Raw genomic sequence first — 6,937 nt, 5'->3', positions numbered from 1 at the left:
AATTCCATACAATAAAATAAAATTATTCTCTCCTTCATATTTTTAAGTTTATGAAGTTAGTTTATTAAAATTAAGAGCAGCATTACTAAACACTGTGTTGACTAAAGCCAAAAGTCTCATGAGCTCATCTATGGAAATGCCGTCTGTAGTGTAACATCTCCTGCTGGGCCTCTCCACTCTCCTGTGTGCCCCTACTCTTCAAAGGGAGAGAAATGAGCTTCCTTTGGAAGGGAGTGTTAAAGCTGATAAAAACTCACAGTTTTGATTAAAATGATGGAGTAGTTGTATCCTATAATGCTCAGAAATTTCTATCCCAGTTGAATGAGTCCAATTGTCAACCCAAGGTCTTAATTTGAAATTAATTGAGGACGTACAGGAAAATTACCTCCTCACGAAGACTGCAAGGCTAAGGAGATTTGAAGGAAATACATGTGGACTAAGTTGTCTGATGGCAGACAAGTCATATTTTCCTTAGCTGTAATTTGATTCATAGATTATGATCCAAAATAAAGCTATAGTATAAAAACCTTGGATGCACTAATCTTTTATTTCCCCACAGAACCAACAGAGGGAAGGGAGAGATTTCCCACTGGAAACTGATGTGATGTGAATATGCTCTTACAAGTTCACAAATTCCGATGTATGGAAAACAGAAATAAAAGTATGAAAGGTATGCTGAACATCAAAGTTACTAATGATTTTCAATCTCAACATTTGTTTCGCACATTCAGAGAACTGACCATTTAAAAGAAAAAAAAAGTTGTATTGTTTATGTTTTATTAAGATATAATTGGCATAAAATCAAGCTATATTATGTTTTATTAAGATATAATTAGCATAAAATCAACTGCACATATTTAAAATATGCTAGTTGGTAAGTTTTCATGTATGTACACCTATGAAAACATCACAACTATCAAGATAGTGAACATATCTTTTACCTCCAAAAGTTTCCTTGTGTACCTTATAGTTCTTCATGCCCCGTCTATCCTCATATCTAGGTAACTGTTAATCTGATATCTGTCCTTTTCGACTTTCTTGCATTAATATAATTATATACATTGAATCATAGAGAATGTACTTTTTTTTTTTTTGAGTTCTTCACTTAGTGTAATGCTTTTAAAGTTAATCTTGAGAAGTATCCCATTGTATGGATATACCACAATTTGTTCATTCGTTTACCTGTTGGTGGACATTTGAGTAGAGTTTTGGGACATAAAAAATAAAACTGTTATAGAATTTTGTGTACAAGTCCTTGTATTGACATATACATTCTCCTCAACAAATTCTTAGGAGTAGAATGGCTGGATTATATCGTGTTTAACTTTTTAATAAACTGCTAAACTGCTTTCCAAAGTGGTTGAATAATTTTACATTTCTACTCGAATGTATGAAAAATCCAGCTTTTCCCTTTCCTTTTGAACACTTGGTATGCTCAGCTTTTTAATTTTAGCCATTCTAATAGGTGTGTAGTAGTATATCATTGTGGTATTAACTTGAATTTCCTAAATGACTAATAATGTCGAGGAGCATCTTTTCTTGTGTTCATTTATCATCTGAACATCTTTTGAGTGAAGAATCTCTTCACATCATTTGCCTAAATTTTGGTATTATTTCATGATGATGATGATGATGATGATGATGATGATGATGACGACTGTGTTCTGAGAATTCATTACATGTTCTGGACAGAAGTCTTTTATCAGATATATTTTTTTACAAATATTTTCTGCTAGCCTGTGGCTTACTTTTTTCATTTTCTTAATAGTTTCTTTTGAAGAGCAGAATTTTTAATTTTGATGAAGTCAAATTTGCTAATTTGTTTTTTTATGGATTGTGCTTTTGACATAATCTCTAAAAATTCTCTAACACAAGATGACAATTTTCTTCAATGTTTTCCTCTAGAATTTGTACAGTTTTATTTTTCTCATTATGCATTTACTTTTTATTTATTTATTTATTTAAAAAATGTTTAAAAGTTGGACATTTATACAAACCATGAAGTGATTTGGCACTTCACACAACCATTACAATAATATTGACTATATACCCTATGCTATGCTCTAAATCCCCATGACTGTTTTGTAACTACTAATTTGTGCATATTCATCTCTTCACTTTTTTCACCTCATTCCCTAACTCCTCTCCTTTTTGACAATAAACAGTTTGTTCTCTATCTGTGAGTCTGTTTTTGTTTAGTTTGTTTGGTTTTTTTGTTCCTTAGATTTCACATATAAGTGAAATCATATAGTATTTATCTTTGTCTGACTTACTTCACTCAGCATAACACCCTCTAGGTCCATCCATGTCCTTGCAAATGGTAAGATTTCATTTTTTTAAAGTAGCTGGATAATCTTCCGTTGTATATATGTACATAACTTCTTTACCCAGTCATCTATCGATAGGCACTTAGGTTGCTTCCATATCTTCACTATTGTGAGTAGTGCTACTGTGAACGTAGGGGTGCATAGATCTTTATGAACTAGTGTTTTAATTTTCCTTGGATAAATACTCAGAAGTGCAATTGCTGGATCAAAAGATAGTTCTATTTTTAATTTTTTCAGGAACTTTAAACTGTTTTCCAGGGTGACTATTCCAATCTACAATCTCACCAACAATGAACAAGGGTTCCCTTTTCCCACATCCTTGCCAACATTTGTTATTTTTTGATTTGTCGATGATAGCCAATATGGCAGGTGTCAGGTGATATCTCATTGTGGTTTTAATTTGCATTTATCTGAAAATTAGTGACCTTGAACATCTTTTCATATGTCTATTGGTCATCTTTATGTTCTCTTTGGAGAAATACCTATTCGAATCTGCCCATTTTTCAATTGGATTATTTGTTCGTTGTTGTTGTATGAGTTATTTATAAAATTTGGGTATTAACCACTTGTCAGATGTATCATAGACAAATATCTTTTCCCATTCAGTAGGTTGCCTTTTTATTGTGTTGGTGGTTCCCTTTGTTGTACAAAATTTTTAGTTTGGTGTAGTCCCATTTGTTTATTTTTTCTTTTGTTTCTTGTTTGAGGAGATATATCAGAAAATATCAGAGAGTTTGTTGCCTATGTTTTGTTCTAGAAGTTTTATGATTTCAGGTCTTACATTTAAGTCTTTAATCCATTTTGAATTTATTCTTATATATGGTATATGGTAAAATTTACACAACTTCAGGTTTTACATTTAAGTATAATCCAGTGAGATTTAATATTTTCATATACAGTATGCATTGAAGTTTATGTCTCATTATTATTACTATTATTTTTATTTTATTTTGCATATAGCTATCCAATTGTTTTTGCATCATTCTTTGAAAAGTCTATAATTTCTCCACTGAATATCTTTTGGATCTTTGTGAAAAGTCACGTCTGGACCTATATCTAGACTTTCTGTTCTATTTCATCAAGATATTTGTCTATCTTAATGTCAATATCTTATGTCTTGATTACTATAACTTATTAATAAATATTGAAATTAGGTAATATTAGCATTTCACATTTGTTCTTTTAAAAAAATTTTCAAAAACTATTTTTTTTGAGGATTTTGCATTTTCTTATGAACTTTATAATCATCTTATCAATTTCCACATAAGATATTGCTGGCATTTTGATTGGGGTTGCATTGAATCTATAGCTAAATTCGAGGAGGATCTTATCAATATTGAGACTTCTCACCCAGGATCAAGGTATATTTCTCCATTAGTTTGTCTTTTTTAATTACTTTCAGCAATATTTTATAGTTTTCAGTGTAAAGTCTGCACTGAAAACTATATTTTGCAAATTTATCTCTAAGTGGTTTATATCTTTTTGATGTTGTTGTAAAGTGTATTTTGAATTTCAATTTCCAGCTGTTTATTGCTAGTATATAATAATATTATGGATTTAGTATATTGATATTGTTCCTATGGCCTTGCTAAACTCACTCATCAATTCCAGTGTATGTAGATTCTATACAGTGATCTTTTCTGTAAAAGAAGGCAGTATTACTTTTTCCTTACCAATAGAAATGACTTTTATCTCTTTTTCTCACCTTGCTAGAATCTCCACTAAAATGTGAATGAAGGCGAAAAGGGACAGGCTGTTTTCTTCCTGATATTAGAGTGAAAGTTTTCATTCTTGATATTAGAGTGAAAGCTTTCATTCTTTCAATATTAAGTATGTCAGCTCTATGGATGACCTTTTTTAGGTGGAAGAAGTTTCCTTTTCTTCTTAACTTACTGAAGAGTTCTATCAAGAATGGGTATTGGATCTGGTCAAATTCTTTTTCTACCTTATTGCAACAATTATTTGGTGTTCTTTTATAGTTTGTTAATATGATGAATTACACTGATTGAGATTTGAATGTCAAATCAATCTTGGGATAAGTCTAAAAGGAATAAATCTTACTTGGTTTTGATGGGTTAACTTGTTTATATATTGTTGGATTTTATTTACCAAAATTTTGTTTAACACTTTTGCACCTATGTTTATAAAGAATATCTGTTTCTAGATTTTTATTTTTCCTTGCAATGATTTTGTCTGGTTTTGTTATAAACATTATTTTGGGTTCATAGAATAAATTAAGAAATATTCCAAGTTTGTTTTAAATTAATAATATTTATTTTTAAAATTTTTGTAGAATTCATCAAAGAATGCATTTGTCCCTAAAGTACTCTTTCGGGAAAGCTTTTAACTTCGAATTATATTGCTTCAATACAAGACCATTCAGGTTACCTATTTTTTCTTAAGTGTGCTTTGGTAGATAATTTGTGTCTTTCAATGAATTTGTCCATTATATGTAGTTTGTCACCTTTAATGGCTTACATTTCTTCATAACATAGTCATATTATCCTGTGAGTAACTGTAAAATCTATAATAATGTCACTTCTCTTATTTGTGATATTGAAATATTTGTGTCTTCACTTTTTCTTTTTTTGTGACCAGCCTGACTAGAAGTTTACCTTTTTTTCCCCAAATAACTAATTTTTTATTTCATTGATTATTTTTCTATACTTTTATATTTTTATTTTCATTATTTATCTTTTCTAGTTACTTATGATAGAAATGAAGTCATTAACTTGAGACTTTTCTTCTCTAATATAGCCATTTGGCATTAAAAATTCACGCTAAACACTGCTTTAGCAGAATTTTATGATTTTTATATATTGTATTTTCATTTTTGTTTACCTCAATATACATTTTCATTTCACTTTTTTTTTAGTTTTTTTGACCCATGGATTATTGAGATTTTTTTAATTTAGTTTCCAAATATTTGAAAATTGTTGAGAGTTCTGGTTTTTGAGTATTAATTTAATTCATCATTAACAGAGAATATATTTTGTATCACTTGACTCCTTTAAAATGTATTGAGCCATGTTTTATGATCTATCTTGTTAAATGTTCCGTGTGTACTTGAAAAGAGCTTATATTCTCCTAGCTTTGGGTTGAGAGGTCTATAAATGTCAATTAGATAAAATTGAATGATAACGTCTTCCTATATCCTTACTGATTTTCTGTCTACTTATCCTCTCAATTATTGAGAGTGGTATTAAAATCTTCAACTACAATTGTGAATTTGTCTTGTTCCTCTTGCAGTTCTATCAGTCATTGCTTTGTGTGTTTTGAAACTCTGTTATTAGGGCAATAAACATTTAGGGTTGTTATGACCACTTGATGTTTTAACCCTGAAACATTATCAAATGGCCTGTACTCCTAGTAATATTCTTTGCTTTCAAAACTTCTTTGTCCAAGGTTAATATAGCTATTAATGCTTTCTTATTTCTCCTCCATTTTCTTTCCTCTTCTCTTCCTTCTTCACCTCCTCTTCCTCCTCCTCCTCCTTCTCTTCTTTCTTTTTCTTAACAACACCTATTTGTTATCTCACAGTTATGTAAGTCAGGAATATTGATAAGCTTAACTAAATCTCTGCTTAGAGTCAAAAAAGCTGAAAGCAAGATGTTAGCTGGACTGGGATGTCATCTGAAGGTTTCTGGGAAGAATTACCTTCTAGCTCATTTGGGTAGATGAAAGAATCCAGGTCCTTGTAGTTTTAGGATGAAGTTTCCTGTGTCCTTGATAGCTGTTGTCTGGGGATTATTCTCAGTTCATAGAAATCACTCTGGTTCTTATGCTTGGCCTCTTCCATCAACAAGCCAACCACAGTGCATCATAGGCAGCAGCAGTGCTTTTAGTCCTTCTTATGCTTTGAATCTCTATGACTGTTTTCTGCTATCAGTCAAAGAAAACTGTTTTTAAGGGCTTTTGTGATTAGCTTAAAATCACTCCAATCTTCTTTTGTTAATTTTAAAGTTGACTAACAAGGGACCTTTGCTATAAAACATAATAGAACTAGAGCATATCTTATCACAGTCATATTCCCAGGGATTAGAGCAAGAAATTGGGGGTGGGGGTAGGCGCAATTTAGGAATCTGCCTATTCTATTCCCTTAGACTACAAGCTGATCTTTTCTCCTAGACATGTCCTATGAATACTGTACTAGTGTTCAAAATGAAACTTATTTCAGTTTTTCCTGGCTCTACTATCATCAGCATTTGCCTAGTCACATGGGTTCAAAGTTTAGTCATGTCTACGTTTTCCTTCTCCTTGACTTTTACTTACCTAATTAGCCCTCAAATTTGATCCACCCTACACCTGAAATGATGCCCACATCCATCAGATCATCTCTAATGTTAGTACATTAATTCTGGCCTTTCTTTTCTTTCCCTTGGACAATCAAGTAGCCTCTAAATTGGTAGTGAGATGTTTCCAATCACTCCATCTAGTACTGCATTTGTATGGCAGTTTATAACTTTATAACTTTTAAAATGTTTATTTAAGTCTTGTCACAATTCTTGGACTAAGCTTCAGTGTTCAGATGAGGTCATTCTGTGAAAATTAAACAACTCGGTGTCCTACAGTTAGTTATTTACTTGTCAACAAATCATATTACTTGTTTT

Source organism: Pteropus alecto, unplaced genomic scaffold, assembly GCF_000325575.1.
Source record: "Pteropus alecto unplaced genomic scaffold, ASM32557v1 scaffold100, whole genome shotgun sequence".
Classification (NCBI taxonomy): domain Eukaryota; kingdom Metazoa; phylum Chordata; class Mammalia; order Chiroptera; family Pteropodidae; genus Pteropus; species Pteropus alecto.
The sequence above is the reverse complement of the archived record's forward strand: the minus strand, read 5'-3'. Positions refer to the sequence as shown.